The following is a 19,306-nucleotide window of genomic DNA, read 5'->3' as shown; positions in this document are numbered from 1 at the left end:
GTTAACTGTGTTTATCACACTTGTGTTTATGGAGGTTTGAGCACAATATGTGAGACATTCTCTAGTAAGATGAAGTTTCTCCTGGAAAAGCACTTGCAATCTAAGGAAAACCACTTAAACTAATAATATACTTTCCTGCACAGAATGGTCTTATAAGAGGAATTCAGAGAGCATTCACTGAGCATTCATTATGTGTTAACATTGTGCTAGGCTCTGGGGATTAAAAGATGAACGGGATACAGGTCGTTGTCCTCAAGGAGCTCAGTCTAATAGTAAAGATAAAACATGCAGATAGAGAACCAGAGTACAAAGCAAATATGAAAAAGAGCTGCAGAATTTCAGAGTTTGAGGAATTGGGAGGGCTTCTGGGTATGTATCGCAGTTGAATGGGCCCACTGAGGAACTTAGACAATGGGCCTATAGCTAGGTGGGGCATAGCTTGGGCTTTCCAAGAGAAGGCATAGAAGCAGACACACAGAGGCAGAGCATACGGTGCTTTGGGCCGGAGTGCAGGGTAAACTGTCAGTGTATTGGCAGGCCAAGGATATTGGGCTAAGGGTTTTTAACACTTAATAAATTAGGCAATGGGAAGTTGTTAAAAGTTTCTCACAGGGGTGTTTTCATCAGAGCCCTGTTTCAGTTAGATTAATCTAGCAGTGGTGGTTGAGAGAGATTCAACTGGGGGTGAGTTGGCTAAAGACCAGAGCAGAAGCTGTGGCCAATAGTGCAGGTGAGAGGCTACAGAGCCCTGGCACAGGGCAATGGCAGTGGGAAAGGCAAGGAGGAAAAGCACTCTGGGGCTGCTGTGACAGTGGAAGCCACAGAGATGACTCAGAAGCCTTGAGTCTGAGCAACCAACGATGACACAGTGAGAGGCTGTCCTGTGAGTCAGGAGACAGGCCTTCTATCCAGAGTCTGTGTCTACCTTGCTTGGTGGTCTTGGGAAAGTGACTTCACCTGTCTGGATTTTAGTTCTTTCATATATATGTGAGTGGGGCTCATGACCTAACTTAGCCATGTTTGTAGGCAAAAAAGAAAAAAACAAAACAAAACACAAATCCCTCAAAAGGTATTAATTTTGACATTGAGAATCCCCAATTTGATATTGATTGACAGGTGGTCCCTATCCTCCCTTTCTCTTTTTCTCTCTGCTCTTCCCGATTTCTGCCTTGTACTTTTTCATAGAACTTCCCCTGGAGGCTACATAGGAAACCAGGAAGAATGGCATAGGAATAAGGGCCAAGGTGATGAATAACATTCACCTTCTCTTCTTCAGCCTCTTCTCCATTCCCCAATCCTCCTCCTCGCAGAGACAAGCAATCAATGGAGCAGTTGTATGAGAGTGTATCTGGGAGCAACACTCTGCTCTAGAGAGGAACCAGAAAAGTTTCATTCACTCCCAAATCATTCACAGTATCTGGGATGGGGGAAATTCTGAAGCTGACTCAGAATTCAAGTAATCTTCAAGGCTCTGGGATTTTGGAGTGAACCTGAGCCTTCACAATGACATGCAAACTAGCCCAGTCTCCTGAAGGTATCCTGGACTGTACAGGAGGGGTGCATGACTTACCACCTTCTACTACCCCTACGCCACCACACACACTCTGGCACCAAACAATTACAAGGTTGGAAGCCCTGATTGTCTCTCACACCTGAGGCTTACCACATGGGGGGCAGAAGTATGTTTAGATACATTGAAAAACTGGAACAAAACCACCATACTCACCTTCTCTAGCAGTTTCCCAATCCCCCAGATAAGTCAGGTAAAACAAGATGGATCCATAAGAACCTGAGTATGAGCCCAACCATGGACTTGGCACTAAGCGGTGACAACAGCCTCTGGCTGCCAGGCCAAATGGAGCCAGGCTTCAGGGGCCAGGGCCTGGGAGGGAAATGTAGACCTCAGTGTGGTCTTCATCCCAGGTAGAGAGAAGAGGGGATTCTAAACTCTTGCTTCTTTAACTACTATACTAACCACAACCATGACAAATGTAAAAAGTATATACTGAGTCCCAATCACTTCTTATAATAGTTCTTGGTAATAGGCATTATTATTTCCATTGAGCTGTGGTTCATCAAAGTAAAATAACTATACAGTCATATGGCTGTTAAGTTGTGAATCACATTCAGAGACACATCTTTTGACTACAGAACCCATGACCTCACCCACTAAGCTACACCGTACCCATGCCCTAGAGCAATGCTATTAGAATTTTTTGTGATGATGGAAATATTCCATATTTGTGCTGTTGAACTTCTAGCTACATGTGGCTTTTGAGTACTTGCAATATATATAGTACAGCTCAGAAATTAAATTTTAAATTTTATATTTAAATGCCTCATGTGCCTAATGGATGCCCTATTGGACAAGAAGCCCTAGAACATGAGATATAAAAATATCCTGGGGAAGAATTGGAATGTAGATGAAGGGCCCTCTGGCAGGAACTGGGTTCATCCCTTTCAGTGGATTTGTACCCCCTGTCTGGGGAGATATGAAGCCCCTCTTGTCCCAGTGTGGTTAGACAAGCAACATCAACTCTTCATCCCAACTTGCAAAACAGAACAGAGCACTTTGGGAGCAGGAGACATGAAGAAAGTCCAAGGGAATCAGAGTCCAAGTGGTTCCCTTACTGAGGATTCCAGCACCTCTTTTACCAATGTTCTCATGGTCTCTTTGACATAGGTAATCATTAAGTCCAGCTTAGCTCAAGGAGCTATTCACTCATTGAACAAAACAGAGGCGTTATGGTCACATGGAGGGTGGAACTGAAAGGAAATAAGAATTAGAATATGAAGTAAAGCAGTGAGGCAGAGTGCAGACTATGGGGCAGAGGAGGAGTCAGAGAGCTGATCTCTTACTTCTGGCTCAACCTCTATGCTAGGGAGAAAGGAAAATTCTTGCTTCCTTGCGCACATTGAAAGTGATAAAGTTGGTGGTTGGCTAAATTATAAAAACAGGAAGAGAATGCCACATGATGTGGATATGGAGCAGAGAGGTGGGGAATGCTGAAGAAGGAGATTTATTTGGACTGAAATGAGGGCATGAGTGGGCTGAGACTTTTAAGACAACTCCAGCACCACTAAATTCTCCTGAGAATTGCTTAATCCCACACCAAAACAAGGACCAAGGCTTAACCTTGTGCAAACCAAGTCCTCTCAAACTAAGACAATGAGGTTTTGATGCTTCCTATGCAATACCCAACCATCCGTCCATCCTTCCATCGGTCCATCCATCCATCCATCCATCTCTGGATTAGTGAGAGCACCATGCTAGAGCAGTCAAAAGATGGCAGCACTTCCTTTGGGATTTGGTTGAGTCATGTAATCCATCTGACCACAGGAAACATGTGTAGGGGTATAATATCCTTTCCTTTGGTATCCTGTAGCTCAGGGTGTGTTCCAAAAAGGATATTCTAACCATTATTTGGCTTCAGAATTTTCCTTTTTATAAGAAGTTTAAAAGTTATTTAAAAAAACATATAACCATGAACTCTTGATATCTCCTTACATTGAGAACTTAGCTCATGACATCTACAAAATAATTTAACATTTTCTTTCTGTCTACAGTGTCAATATTCTCAAGTTAGCTATCTGTCATTAGGAAGCCTGGCTAAGTGGTTAACATTTTTTAAATAAAAAGAAGCCTTTTATAGCATCTAAAATAAAAGCGAAATGAATTTACTTGAAAAGCACCTAACAGAAACTAACACTGTGGCATTTCTCTCATTAGATAGTTTGCAAACTTCTGGCTGAAAGCTTTTCCTCATCTTGATAATTACTCCTTCCCCAAATCTGTTGTTTATAAATTTTACTTCCTCATAAAGATCCCTGAGGAAATGTTAGAAAACTAACATATTGTACCTTCCTCTGAGAATTTCTTGGCATAATTAACATGCCAGAAATAAACAGTGACTAGGGAACCCACACAGTGGGAGAAAATATTTGGCAATCATATATCTGATAAGAAACTTATAACTTGCATATATAAAGAACTTCTGTATCTCGAAAATAAAAAGATAAACAACCCATTTAAAAAATGGGAAAAAGACTTAAACAGACACTTCTCCGAAGAAGAAATACAAATGGCAAGAAAGCACATGAAAAAATGTTCTAAATCTCTAGCTATCAGGGAAATGCAAATCAAAACTACAATGAGATACCATCTTACACCCATAAGATTGGCAGCTATGAAAAAAACAGAAGAATACAAATGCTGGAGAGGATGTGAAGGAAGGGGAACACTCATCCACTGCTGGTGGGAATGCAGAAGGATCCAACCATTCTGGAGGACAGTATGGAGGTTTCTCAAAAATCTAGCCATAGATTTGCCATATGACCCAGCAATACCACTGTTGGGTATATACCCAGCAGAAATGAAAACAAGGACACAAACCGATATATGTACACCAATGTTCATAGCAGCATTGTTCACTATCGCCAAAAGTTGGAATCAACCCAAATGCCCATCAACAGATGAGTGGATCAATAAAATGTGGTATATACACACAATGGAATACTACTCGGCTGTAAGAACAAACACACTACAATCACATGTGATAACATGGATGAATCTTGAGAACCTTATGTTGAGTGAAGCAACCCAGACATTGAAGGACAAATACTACATGACCTCAATGATATGAAATAAACAAGCTGCCCTAGATAGCAAGAGACTGAACGATAGGCTTACAGGAAATCAGAGAATGGAGGAAGGATATGAAACGTTGTCTGCAGGGGTAGAATTTAAGATGAGATGGTGGTAAGTATGAACACAAAGAAGAGATAAAAGGGGGGCAAGGGGTTGCCTATGGTTGGGGCTTTACGGGTTTGAGGGTGGCTGGGGTGGGACGGTTGGGTAACGTTGCCCAAAATGGGGGGAGGGAGGGGTAGCATACCAACATAGGAGAGGGACTGGAGGTGGTGGAGAGTAAAATGCCGAGAAATCATAACAAAATGTAATAAAGAGGGTTACCTGTTTAGAATGCGCGGAGAGGAGGGTCTGATGCAAGACGAGCTCCTGGAGAATGTCTAAATGCTCACTCTGCCAGAGTGGGTGACACCAAGGGGTAGAATCCCAAGTAGTGAGAGTGGGGGTGGACCCACATCCTGGGGAGGAATAATGCCACCAAATAGAGGGAACTCTATCCCTCGAGAGAAAGGGTGGCTCCCGGGGCGTTGGGGCAGTTGAGCAAATTAGGCCCTGAACACTATTCCATCTATCTCTGGAAGTGGCTCCTCAGGAAACGGAGCTTGGCTGTCACTGTGGGCACCAAGGTGGAAGGGAAAATGGACGTTAAATGTGTGGAACCAAAGTAAATGGGGGGAAAGAGAGGAGTTTCTTGAGAGTACACAAGGACGGATATAAAACATGTAATATTACACCATAACATATAGGAGATGACAGACTGATAATGTAAACCATATTGTAAAACATAGGATAACTAAAAATGTAAAGAATTGTGTATCCTAAAGTATGCACCATAATGTAAGCACAGATATTACCTTGTTAGAAATCTAATATCTCAGACTCTGTACATCACCTTAAGTAAATATGATATGAATAGGGTGTAAGAGTATCGATGTGGAAGGAAAAAGGTTATATGGTGGATGTATGGGAATGCTGTATATTATATATATGCATTGCTGTGGTCTAGGACTCCTATGAAGAAATGCTGAATAATTGGGGCGGGGGGGAAAGGATAAGATGTGGAATTTTTTCAAGTCAACATTCCTTAAGTTCTATATCTAACTTTATCCAAGTTCTTTATCTATCCGTTAAACCCATCGCTATATGCCATTCCCTAGTAAGGGACCACGACATTATATTGGGCCTCAAATTTCGGGGAGTTCTGGATCACAGAGTGTTTCAACAATGGCAATGGAGAGATACTGGTATGGGATACCAATGACAAGTGATATATGGCTGACAGGGAGCTGTACAGAACATATGTCCAGGGTGCATGGCAATGATTGGATATACTCATAGCGGCAACAATTAAAAACCACAGCAGGGGGAGTACTGGGTTTCTGGCCAGTGGTGCTCTGTCGTGGTCCCCAGGGGAACAGCGACAGTCTCCCAGGTACAGCGGAGGGGACCGGGAGGAAATGAGGGTTCAACAGTGAGCCCCTGATGCTAATGACTATGTTTGTGAGCTGATAAACCTAAAATAAGAACAAGGCATAGAGCAACATTGTGCCTGGGAATTTCCTCCTGTCAGCCTTCATGTTACTCAAATGTGGCCAGTCTCGAAGCCAAACTCAGCATGTAAATGCAATGCCTTCCCTCCAGCGTGGGACATGACACCCGGGGATGAGCCTCCCTGGCAACGAGGGACCACTATCAAATACCAACTGATGATGCAACTGGAAAAGGACCTTATATGGAAGATTCAATGCGGATCAGCAGAATATCCATGTCTACATAAAATAACATGTCTTTAAAATGCTGTTTGACCTAAAGTAAGGGGGAAATGGAAAGGAGAAATGAGTTTATATGGCTACAAGTTTCTAAAAAAGAGTCTGGAGGCTGGCAGAAGGATTGCCCTCATGCACAACTGAGCAGAGTCAGAGAGACAGATAAAGCAGATACAACCCCCAGATATTGGCTCCTATGAAGGCTAAAGAGACCCATGAGAGTTATGGTCATGGCCGATGGGGTTGACTAACAGGGCAGATGGCCCCTCTTTGGAAACGGTGTTTATGTGTGATGAATCTGGACTCAGATGGGATCTCCCTTCATAAGGCTTTCATGCTAATGTGATAGAGGTGCAGTTAACGTTGGGGTTTAAGATAGATTTAGGGGATTTGAATCTCTGGACCGACAATGTGACAACCAGGTCCTGAGCCTCAACAGACTCCAGCACCTACAATCTGATTTATTGGACTTATCACACTCAGCTAAGATGGAGTTGAAGAAGGACAATCACCACACCATGGAGCCTAAAGTGATTACAACCGAAAATGGGAGGATTGCATCCAGCATCCATGTGGAATCTGAGCCTCCTCTTGACATAGAGGTGCAATGGACACTACCAATCCAATGTCCACAAAGAAGAGGTGGCATTGGATTGGGAAAAGTGGACATAGTGGAAGATGGGTGTGGGGAAAGGCAGGAAGAGATGAGAGGTGGAGGCGTCTTTGGGTCATGGAGCTGCCCTGGATGGTGCCTCAGAGGTAATCACCGGACATTGTAAATCCTCACAGGGCCCACTGGATGGAATGGAGGCGAGTATGGACCATGATGTGGACCATTGTCTATGAGGTGCAGAGGTGCCCAAAGATGTACTTACCAAATCCGATGGATATGTCATGATGATGGGAACGAGTGTTGTTGGGGGGGGAGAGGGAGGGGGGGGGTGGGGATGAATGGGACCTCACATATATATTTTTAATGTAATATTATTACAAAGTCAATAATAAAATTAAAAAAAAAAAAAAAAAAAAGAAATAAACAGTGACTGTCTCAGCAAGTAGCAAATACTTGAGCCTAAGACCTTCCGAATGCCCCACGTCTGAACTTGTTACCTTGGCTCCAGGCCCTCTGGTCGCCATTTCTTTCACACACAATCTCACCATCATCCCTTCCACCCCAGCCTCCTAACTGGTATATCTGAATTTGCCCCTGAGAATTCATTTCTGCCTTCTGAGATTCATTTCCCACATGTCGCTCCCCGTTTAAATCCTGTTAATGGTCCCATGAGATAAAGACATGAGTCTTCACTGTGCTCCCAAAGGCCTGATGTGATCTTGCCCCTGACTGCCTCTTGACCTGCACTATCCAAGAGGAATATGATGGAGCCGCATATAGGAACCATATATATCATTTTATATTTTCTAGTAGCCGTACTTTTAAAAATGCAAAAAGAAACAAATGAAATTAATTTTATTAACATATTTTATTTAACACCAAAATATCTAAAATATTATCATTTCAACATGTAGTCAATATAAAAAATTTAAAATTATTGAGATATCTGTGAAGAGGTACCATTTTATTTCCTCCTTTCCTATCTGCAGGTCTTTTGTTTGTTTGTTTGTTTGTTTGTTTTTTGTTTCCCTTATTGCACTGACCAGAAACTCCAGGACAATGCTGACTAGAAGTGGTGAGAGGGGATCCCCGTGCTTTATTCCTGATCTTACGAGGAAAGCAAATAGTCTTTTACTATGAAGTAAATGTTAGCTCTTTGTTTTTCATTGATGCCTTTTATCTGGTTGAAGAAATTCCCTTCCATTCCACGATTGCTGTTGGTTTTTAAAATCAGGGATGGTTACTGAATTTTGTCAAGTGCTCTTTCTGCATCTAAGATCTTCATATGTTTTTTCTGTTTTTGTCTGTTAATGTGGTGAATTGTGTTGATGGATTTTTGAATACCGGAACATTCCTATATTCTTGGGATAAAACCCATTTGGTCAGGATGTATTTTCCTTTTCAGATATTGTTGGGTTCAATTTGCTAGAATTTTGTGGAGAACTTTTGCATCTCTTTGAGGGATATTGGGCTGTAGTTTTCTTTCCCTGTAATGCCTTTGCCTGGTTTTGGTATCAGGGTGATGATGGCCTTATAGAATGAGTTTTGGGAAGTATTCCCTCCTTTTCAATTTTCTGGAAGAGTCTGTTGATAATTGGCATTATTTCTTCCTTAAATGTTTGGTAGAATTCAGCACTGAAGCCATCTGGGCCTGGTATTTTCTTTATGAGAGAAATGAATTAATACATGTGAAGTGCCTAGAACTGTGCTCGGATTATAGGAAGTGCTCAATAAATCTCAGCTGCTAATTTTTAAAAAATCATCTATATTTCCAATTTGATGATTAATATTTCCCATGTCAATAAAAGTTCTTAATAAATGTAAATTCAATGGCTGTACGTATTCCATTACATGGTCATATCATAATTTACTTAATCATCTTTCTGTATTTTTAGGATCATTCTACTTTCCCTGCACAATAGATCCGAGCCCCTGTTTCCTCACTTCCATATATATATAAATACACAGCCCTAGAATATTCCCTCTAGATTTCTACTCTATGATATACTTACCAGGTCTGAAGGGGCTGAAATGTGTCCCAGTCTCTGCAGTTTGTCAGGAAAATGATACTTTATGTTTAGTGATGAGAGGAAAAGGAAGGAAAACTGGGGTGAAAGGGCAGCAACTAATGTTCCTGGGCCTGGTCTTCCAAGCACAAGAGTTGAGAGCATTTATTACAGGAGACCTGAAAGGAAGTTTGTAGGGGCAGAGAGCAGCACCCTGAAAAAACGGCTTTTCTCCTCACCTCCACAGGCAGAAGCCTGCTTCCCCCAGATGCAGCCAGCTCCCAAAATAGCCTGCCTTCCGTGCCATCCAAGTGTTCCGGCCATCGGCTCTGCAGAAGGAATTCTGCCATCACTGGAACCTCCTCTTCAGTCTTTGGAGCACCTTCCCTGGGGAGAAGACCCTCAGGCCTCTCACAAAAGCTGACTGTCCTATCTTGAACTTTGCTCCTCGTGGTTACTTCCCTTTCTTCCTCAGGTGGAAGTTTCTGCTCACAGGGGAATCTTCCTGGTACTCCAGTTCTTCCCATCTTATTACCTTTACTCAGGGAACCCTGAGAAGATTCCATGCCCTTCCCTTATTTCCTAAAGCCTCCAAATAAACGAAGTACAATCTAATTTTGATTCAATACAATCATGTACTCATGCAAATAGCAGGCTAATTAGCACATCCTTTTACTTGGCTAGTCCATCATTTTTCCATACTTAAAATATAGTAGCACAAATTCAGTTCATTCTTATTATCCATCAGAAGTCTTCAATAAGTACCCCCCTCCTTTCTTTTTTCCTTCCTTCATTTATACATTCATCCACTCAGGAAGTGGTTGCTGAGCACTTACTTTGCGCCAGCACTGGGCCTGGCACTGGGATGTCATGGCCTTGTCTTCATGTAGCTTATGGTCTTGGGCAGTGGCTCTTAAACTCTAGCACACATCAGAATCACCCAGAGGGCAGATTGCTGGGCCTCAGGCCCAGAATTTCTGGTCCAGTAGTTCTGCCTGAAAATTTAATTTATAACAGTTTCTAACAGGGGATAGTGATGCTACTGCCCCAGGACATCCTTTTAAGAACCGCACATGACAAGGACAAATTAAACAGATAATAAAGTCTGAGATTCTCACAGAGGCTGGGAAAGGGTGCTTGAGGGCTCCTAAACCTGGAGAAAGTGACTTCTAGATTAAGGCTGAAAGTCAATGAGATCTAGTGAGGTAGTAGAGGGGTATGGGTGGATGAGTGGGGATGGGGAGGGGGGGGGTCAGTGTCCCAGGTAGACATCCTACCTCCTGTAAAGTCTTGGAAAGGAGAGAACTCTGATATTTAACACCAATAACACTATGTCTTTACCTGCAAATGAATTTACAGGTTCCAGTTGCTTCTGCACTAACAGCTAATGCTTATGGTGTTTCCTGTGTGCCAGTACTACACTAAGGGCCTTACATGCAATGTCTTAATTTAAAGTAAGTACCATTGTTATCATCCCTATTTTACAAATATGGAAACTGAAGCACCAAGTGTCAAGCAACTTGCCCAGGGTCACACAGCTACCAAGTGGCAAAGCCAAAAAAAAAGCCAAAGGTTTCACAGCTCACATGATTAATGACTAGGCAATACTGCCTCACGGTTGGTACCTTTAATTTCTTATGAGAATCCCATTCCCCACCTGAGTTACTGACCCTGAGATGTTGTGTGGCCCACCCCACCTGCCACAGGCAAGGGTCCTCCACCTGAGTTTTGGGTGCATCCCATCCTATTTCCTTTGACTTATCACCCATTTCCCGTTCTTTTGGTCATAGTTTCACTGCCAGCTCCTCTTGCCTTCAACCAACTGGAACGCTCAAATTCCCAAACTGAAAATTGGGGCATGACACCTGTTAAAAGGTTTCTTTTTCCTACTTTATGAATTTGCTTTCACAAAAATTATGATGATATATTTTGAGTGAGTCACAGTACATTCAATTAAAAGGCTTTATTGAAAATAAGAGAAAAATGAAGACTGCATTAGAAAATGAAAGATTTAATAATAACAGCACGTTGTTCATACTAGTTTAAAAAAAGTGTAGGTTGCTTAGTATCCTAAAGGTACCTGGGAAAAAAAGGATTATTATTTATTAACTCTAGTCCTCAAAAAGGTAATAGTTCTGCCAGTGTCTGAAAGATTTGTGCATTGTGTTGTGAAACCTGCAGTATAGCTTCAGTAGCTTTTTTGTGGCTGTATTTTAGAAAATTAGGATATGGAGAATTTATTACCAGAAAAGACTGTGTGTATTCTGCTCAGTTTCTGGGTCTTTCAGTGAGTATGTTGCTTATTTTTGCTTTGTCTTTTGTTTAACAAAATATATTACACTCAAGGGCAAACCTAGATAGAACTTTTCTCCAATTAATTCCCTCTCTCTGTTGGTCTCCATAAGAAATTGGCATTAGGACCTTCCTCCATCTGCAAGGCTCTGGTTCCAGGGCCTCTCCCTATTTCCCGGCCTCTGCACAGCTGCCCTTTCTCGCACGCTTATCCACCTCGCACCTGCCCGGGCCGAGGCACTCCAGGGAACGCGGTGGACGTGGAGCAGAACAGTCCCCGCAGGGAATTTTCCAACCTCTCACTTTTTCTCTCACACTTTTTTTTTTTTTTTTTTGCTTTTCCATCTTTCGGATCCCTGTAGCTGTACCTCAGACCGGTCCCGTAATAGTAAACACCAAACCACAGGGAAGCCCGAGTGGCATAAGAGAGTTTTTCGACAGTTTCCCAACCTTGGAGGGGCGTGGGCGGAGAGGGAGTGAAACAACCGAAGTGGGACTAAATTTCTAAAATCAGAAGGATGAACTCTGGTCACATTCATTACCTTCTGTGCGGGAGAAATTTTCAGAGCAGTAATCTCAAGCCTCAACGGACAGAACAGACCCTCACTTGAATGCAGCTTGGATTCTCAACTGTGGATCAAGTTGCCGCTAGGGACCCAAGAAAAACTGGAGGATGCGGGCATCGATCCCGCTACCTCTCGCATGCTAAGCGAGCGCTCTACCATTTGAGCTAATCCCCCACTGCGAGCCTTACAGTCTTGTCGCTCACCCTAGAGAAGGGGAAGAACATTTAAAGGACGAAAAAACTGTTCGCGTGGCCACGCGCTTCAACTTGTGCCAAATGAACAACACAGCAACCTCTCCCTCACACCGGAATCAAACCAGCGGCCTAGGGATGTTCGCAGACGAGCGCCCTGCAGTCCTGTTCTCTTCCACCCGAGTCGTCAAGGGCAGAAGCAAAAGCCGTAGGGACTTCTTTTCATAACTTTAAAGCACTTTCGGTATTTCGCGTGTTTGGTTTTTTTTAAATCACGTTCTCCTCCTGATCCCAGGTTCCTGGCGCTCAGGAACCAGGCCCGCGTTCGCTCCCGTCTGTAGGATTCCGGGGCTTCGGTAAACCAGCAGGAGGCCGCGGGCCCGCGAGCGCAGACTCAGCCTTGCGCTGGGAACTCGGACAGGCACGCCCCGCTTCTAGACTTCCCAAAAGATTCGAGGAGGACCTCGAGAGACGGAGGGATACCGATTCATTGTTCGTTGGAATGTATATTTCAGATTCAAAACGCCAGCTTGTCTCCTTCGAGCCGGAATCGAACCAGCGACCTAAGATGACCTTTGTGTGGGAAACAACTACAGTCCTCCGCTCTACCAGCTGAGCTATCGAAGGGACAAAGACCCAGGTTGCACCCTTGAGTATCAATGGAGAAGAGTGGGCAGTTGCTTGGCCTTTACGAGTTTTCAAATTAAACACGCCGTAGTCGGAGAAGAGGAGATAAGGCAGGCGCGCCGTGGGGGGAGTGGGGGGAAGAGGCTCGTTTTACGCATGCGCAGAAAGACAAGGCCCTCTGGCCCGCGCTAGTCTGTTTGGCCGGGGGAAGGACGCTCCGTCGGGGGAATGCGATCTCGTTTCCGCTCCGCGAGCCTCCAGTCCTTTGCCTTTCCCAGCTATCTGGGCGGCTGTGGGTGTGGCTTCCGTGTCCTCTAATGTGGTTATTTTGAAAGCTCTTGTTGAATTGGGCCAGTGGCGCAATGGATAACGCGTCTGACTACGGATCAGAAGATTGTAGGTTCGACTCCTGCCTGGCTCGTCTCTTTTGCTTTTTACATTTTAGTTTTTAACATCAGGGATTATTATTGTGTACATTAATAAATCCAGACTACAGATTTCGACACTGCAGAAATTTAAACTTCTGCAGTGTCATTGTATACGTCAAGTTTGGGCGTACCTTTGTCCTCCGCTGCCCTGCAACGTTACCCGGTCCCGCCCCATCGAACTGCCCAGGTGTTGAGAGCGTCAACGCGCCGCGCTTTCCCGCCGCGCAAATCTCTACTTTGGGACCCCGCACGGGAGGACGGGCTTCCAGCGAGTTCACAAGAAAAGTGCCAGGCGTTTTCGCGGCCCCAAGGTAGGAAAGCCGGGTGAGGAAGGCCCAAAGTGAAGCCCGCAATTCCTGGACTTAAAATCCCAGGACTTGTTTCTTTTAAAAGTTCGGTTCGTCGGGTCTTGTGGATTGTTTTAAGATTTTACAGTCCCTAGAGAAACTTCGCCCGCCCCACCCCACCATGACAATGAGAATTTAAAAAGTTATTTTAAATCCTGTTTCACATTTACTTTTAACAAAAATATTCATCCCTAGGTAAGCCTGTAATCCTGCTTCATGGGGCTATTTTTATGGTCACGGTTTCAGAGAGGTTTAATCAGTTGTAAATGAACTAGTGCCATTTTGTTCTGCATTAAAACCATCAACCTGATGATGGAGGGGATAATGTTGGTTTCAGCAAACCGAGATTTCATTTGAAAGTTATTTGTGGAGGGAAGTTTGCAAATATTTCTTAAATATCCTCGAGTAAGATAAGTTTCCAAATATGAAAGCTTTAATAAAATGCGAAGTTACGGAAGAGAAAGGGTGAACTAGTTCTTTAAGCGGGAAAGCCGCTTCATTAACGTTAAACACACATCGTTAAAAAAGCAGCAGAAATTTGGAGGGGGATGGGCAAGCACCGACTGAAGGAAGTGATGGTGGGTGTCTTGTTTGCTACTGAAGAGTTGGCCATTTTTACAACAACAAGCTGGTAAGTCTTTAAAGCTATGAGTTGTTTCTGAGAGTTATTATTCCCATGAGAATTTGGGAAGATATAGTCTACATACCCACCCCCCAGTTTATGGGCAGAACCATGTAAGTTAGGGTAAGAGGAAAAGAGCCCCAGTTTTACTCCTCCCTTCTCCTCTGAATGTTTTAAGGGTAGCAAGCCAGGCTTTTGTCTGCAGGGGCATGGCAGTGTCCATCATTGCACTCTGGCATGGAGCTCCGAGACCCTTGGTGCCCACCCTTCCACAACAGCCAGCCTGACCAAGTAAGGTCCGAAGAGGCCAAGATAGTGCATTCGTTTTTGGCACTTCTACCTACATGTGATAGAAATTCAACTGAGCTAGTGTAACATTTTTATTCTAAAAATTCAGGGGTATCTCGGGGAAAACCAAGGATGAAAATGTAACTAGGCCCCAGGGGCCAGGATGCCTTAAAAAGTTTTTCTCTCAGTGCCTCTTGGTTCCTCTCTATGCTTCTCTGGTGCACACAGTTAAAAACATGGCATTGCTCCCCACCCTAAAAGTTCCAGAGCTCTAACTCTCAGTTCTTATAGATCAGTTCTATCCAGCCCGGATTTACAAACTACATCCAAGGGTTAGGATTATGTGCATCCATCAGGGCAGGCTTACCTCTAGCTGTGGCTGGGCAGGGGCAGTACCTAGCACAGATAGTGGCAATCTCTCCTCCCATGAACCCTTAGTAAAGATAATAAAGATATATAAAAGGAAAAAAATCTATTGCAGCAGGTTAAATGACAGTGGGTACAATCAGTAGATCAGAGATTTCAAGTAATTTCTGGAAGATGGGAAGGAAATGGGATTGTATAGGCAGATTACCTAGAATGGTAGAAACGAACACACATTCTGGGCACTAGAAGAGACAGAGTCATTTTCCCCGTGGAGCTCCCAGGGATATGGCTCAAGCAGTCAGGCTCAGGGCCTGCTCCTGCTTTTGTGCTCAGCTGGACTGGAGACGGGCTTAAGCAGGGTAGATTTGCCTGAGGGAGCCCATAGTGTGGGTAAAGTGCTGGAGAGAGAGGCAGAGTAGAGCCTAACAATAAAAGCTATGGAAGCTCCCACACCCACCGTCATCCAGGAGTGAGATGCATTTTTACAACATTCTGGGATTGAGTCCCTACTTGAATTGTCAGTTTGGAAGATCTTGGGCCAGCATGGGTGTTTGCTACCCATGCACCACAAATGAAAAAAACCCTATTTGTCCCAAGAACCCAACCATTTACATAGATATGAACCATTCTAGTCCTTCATGAGTGCGAAGTAAAATGTCTACCAGATATTCAAGAGGAAACAAAAACAACAACTTGAAACAGAAAGTCGAAGATGAAAAAAATGAAACAACTGGCAGAAGAGCATTTTTTAATGCTTATGGATATTCTCCAGGACATCCAAGAGGATACTGCAGCAATGGAAACCCAGAACAAGATGCTATTAAAAGAACCAAAGAGAGAATAATAGATGTCTTAAAAACTAAAAGTGTGATTATTAAGGTGCAGAAAAACAAATTTGTCTATAAAGATATAGAAGATATGTTGCTGCCTCTCGCCACCCCTCCTCCCCTTTCCAGCCGTCGCTATCTTTCCCGCCAGTCCCTCCCATATTGCCAACGTACAATCTGCCCTCTTCCCCGGTAACTGCTTACCTCGGGGCTGTCCATCAGCTTCAGCCTGTCCACTACTGCCCCGTAGCTAGCCCTCCCTCCATCTTACTCCTCCCTCTCAATCCTATATAACCTAGTGCACTTCCATAATAAAGCAGACTTGTTCTTGCGCTCAAGCGGTCTCCGTGGTTTTTTCCCCAACCGCGCGTCCCCCACGCCTGGAGAACCAGTGCTCCCTTTGGGAGTACCCCCTGCCGGCGGTTCGGCAGGAGCGAGCCCCCCGCCTGACTCTTGGGCCTGAGCGAGGCTAAGCCCTCCAGCCCGACGGCAAAGATAGAATGGAAAGTAGCTGAGTACAGGGAGCAAAAGATTAATATTAAAGTAAAAGCATGGCTGTCTAATAAGAGTTCCAGGGAAAGAAAACAGAAGCAATGCAGGGCAAGGAATAATAAAAGAAACAATAGAAGAAAGACAGTAGTCATCACATCAAAAGAGCCTTCCAGTCCCAAGCGAATGAATAAAAAACAGCATGCCTGGACACAGCCTAGGGAAATTAAATAGCTTTGGGGCTACTGATGAAACCCTCAAAGCTTTTAGAGATGTGGGCAAAACAAAACAAAACAAAACAAAAAGTTACAAATGAATGAGAATTGATTATCAGAATTCTCATCAGCACTACTTCACACTAGACAATAGAGTAAAGCTCTCAAAGCCCTTTCTGTGAATAGAAAAAAGAGGATAAGGACTGGGTAGTATGGTGGTTTGATGTTGTATGTACCCCAGAAAAACATGTTCACAAAGTTAATTTATTCCTGTGGGTGTAAGCCCATTATAAGTAGGATCTTTTGGTGATGCTTCAGTTAAGGTGTGACCCACCTCATTCAGGGTAGGTCTTAATCCCATTACTGGAGTCCTTTGTAAATGGAATGAATACAGAGAGAAAGCCATGGAGGCAAGAAGTTGAAGGCATTGAAACCCAGAAGATAAGGGAGAGACCAGCAGATGCTGCTATGTGCCTTGCCATGTGGCAGAAGAGCCAAGATTGGCCGAAGGCTGGTCTTCGGGTAGAAAGCATTCTTTCGTATTGTTTGTGTTTTTATTTTATGTAACATGTACAGGATAGACAGTCCATAGTTGTCATCTAATACAGACAGCATCTCATAAAAAATGCTTAAAAATGAAGAAACTGAGGCTCCAAGTTATAAAGAGACTTAACTCAAGATAATAGAGTTGACCAGTAGCAGAACTAGACCTCAGATCTCCTTAGTCAAGATCCAGGACTCTTTCCCTGGCACTGCCTGGTCTCCTGTCCCAAATATGACACTTGGGGAGATTGGACTGCAGGCTGGCACCCTGGGAGGAAAGAGGCTGAAAGGTGGTTTCTGATGTTAGGCTAGATTGGATCACAATCAGGAAATCCTGGGACTAGCAAAGAGTGTTTCATTTATATTAAAGGGAACTTTTTTCTCACTTCTAAAAACCAAAGATCAAATCTCAAAAATTAGTTAATGGTGGTTCTTCTAGGACATTGTGAGACCTGAAGGAAAAAAGCCATTGTTCAACTTGAAAAATAATCTTACACTTATTCATGTTAAAGGGGTTTCAAGTCCTCCCTTTTAGTTGAGGAAACCATTTTAGAGAGCAGAAAGCTCTACCTAGAGAGGTTAAATGATTTGTTCAAAATGACTATCCAGATGTGGGGAGTAGGCCTGCAAGTTAACTGACTCTATGACTCTTCATATGTACTGTTATTCTCCAAAAAAGTTATCTGTGAAGAACCACAGGGGAAGCAGATGTGGCTCAAGTGATCAGGCTCCTGCCTACCACATGGAGGCATCTGTGGTTCAGTTCCCAGTGCCTCCTAAAGAAGACAGCAAGCTGGCATGATGGGACAGACACAACAAGATGATACAACAAGAGGCACAAGAAAAACAATGAGAGACAACAAAGCAGGGAGCAGAGGTTCTCTCATAAAGATGAGAAATGCCTCGTAAGGATGAGCAGGATGGTGTGCTGTGGCGACGGGCAGCGAGCTGACGTGACAAGATGGCATAATAAGTGACACAAGAGGAAAAACATAATGAGAGATGACAAAGCAGGGAACGGAGGTGGCTTAAGTGATTAGGCACTTCCCTTCCACATCAGAGGTCCTGGGTTTGATTCCCAGTGCCTCCTAAAGAAACAGAAGACAAATAGACACAGCAAGTGCAAACAACAATGGGGTGGAAAGAGATAAATAAATCTTAAACAAACAAACAAACACCAAAACAGTATTTGTGAGGGAACAATTCTGTAGAACTCCTGGGGAGATATTATTGAGCAAAACTAAATCCTGAATTATAAGGCATATCACTACATCAGAAGATGTTAATGGAGCTGGTTCCCTACTCCTGCCCTTTAAGAGGTTAAGAGGAGCCATTCGTACTACAGGGAGGTGGCAAGACCAACCCATCCAATTCCCAGTGCTCAATAATCCCCTGCAAGCTCACTTGCAGTCTTTTAAAAACTGAGGGAAAGTGGGGCCATCGTCTTGTTTATACCCCTTTGTCCTCAATGATATGAATAGAAAAATTAAAAAGAGAGTGTTGCAGGGAGAGTTTCTTCAGAAACTCGTACTTACTCCTTTAACGAATATATATTTAGTCCCTATCATGTGCTGCAGATTGAGCAGTAAGCAAAACAGACACAACCGTTATCCTCATGGAGCTCACATTCTAGAAGGAGAGACAAACATTAAATAGCATATATAGTAGGCTTGACAGTACGATTGCCAAAGAGAAAAATGAAGCCAGATAGATCGGGAGTGTGGGGGGTACCATGCTTCTAATAGAGACATGAGATATAAATGACCAGAAGCAAGTTAAATTGCTACAGGGTTTTAAACACACACACACACACTATTTTAAATGGAAGTAGGTATTAAAGTTTCTTTAGAAAAGTTATTTTACAAATTTGTACTTTGTACTATCGAGAAATAACAAATTATTGCTAATTTAATTGACGTAAATAACAGTATATTTTTACTCAAACTTCACAATTTTACCTTGTTTTGTGTATTGGAAAAATTGAGTATAATTTTACTTTTATTATGCATAGATAACATTAAAGTCATGAAAAGATTATATATCTCATTGTATGAGTGGTGCTGAAATGCCTTCTTTTTATATATAATATCAGATTTTTTTATCCCATATTGTGGGATCAGAATAATGGAACAGAATATATTAACTTGGTTTTATGTACCTGGGGTGTTCACTCTTAGTGGAGGAGGTGCAAATTAGTATATACTGAATGTAAACACTATTTTGACATTGACTAGGCAGTTTATATCCTGACTTTAAAGAATTAACATATTTCTTAGGGTGCCAAAGTGGTATAGTGATTAAGCAAAGTAGAGTCAGACTACCTGACTCCAAATGCTAGCTTTCCCAATATTAAATCACTCTCCTTCTCTCAATTTTCCCATCTGTGAAATGTGAAATACTAATAGTGCTTACCTACCTGATGGTTGCTGTGAGGATTAAATAAATTAACCTGTAATAAGCACTTAGAGTAGT

At 43.1% G+C, this 19,306-nt stretch overlaps 3 non-coding genes across 3 annotated transcripts; 1 reads left to right on the top strand and 2 right to left on the bottom strand.

Annotated features, from left to right (window-relative positions):
- Nucleotides 1-11,992: 11,992 nt before the first annotated feature.
- TRNAA-AGC (transfer RNA alanine (anticodon AGC)) lies at nucleotides 11,993-12,065 on the bottom strand. The gene has a single exon. It is a non-coding gene; the product is annotated as a tRNA-Ala (tRNA).
- Nucleotides 12,066-12,617: 552 nt separating this feature from the next.
- TRNAY-GUA (transfer RNA tyrosine (anticodon GUA)) lies at nucleotides 12,618-12,709 on the bottom strand. Its single transcript is given in 2 exon segments — nucleotides 12,618-12,653; nucleotides 12,673-12,709. It is a non-coding gene; the product is annotated as a tRNA-Tyr (tRNA).
- A 348-nt stretch (nucleotides 12,710-13,057) lies between these two features.
- Nucleotides 13,058-13,130, top strand: TRNAR-ACG (transfer RNA arginine (anticodon ACG)). The gene has a single exon. It is a non-coding gene; the product is annotated as a tRNA-Arg (tRNA).
- Nucleotides 13,131-19,306: the final 6,176 nt, after the last annotated feature.

Source organism: Dasypus novemcinctus, chromosome 14 (assembly GCF_030445035.2).
Source record: "Dasypus novemcinctus isolate mDasNov1 chromosome 14, mDasNov1.1.hap2, whole genome shotgun sequence".
Lineage (NCBI taxonomy): Eukaryota > Metazoa > Chordata > Mammalia > Cingulata > Dasypodidae > Dasypus > Dasypus novemcinctus.
This window is presented reverse-complemented; position numbering and strand designations above follow the sequence as displayed.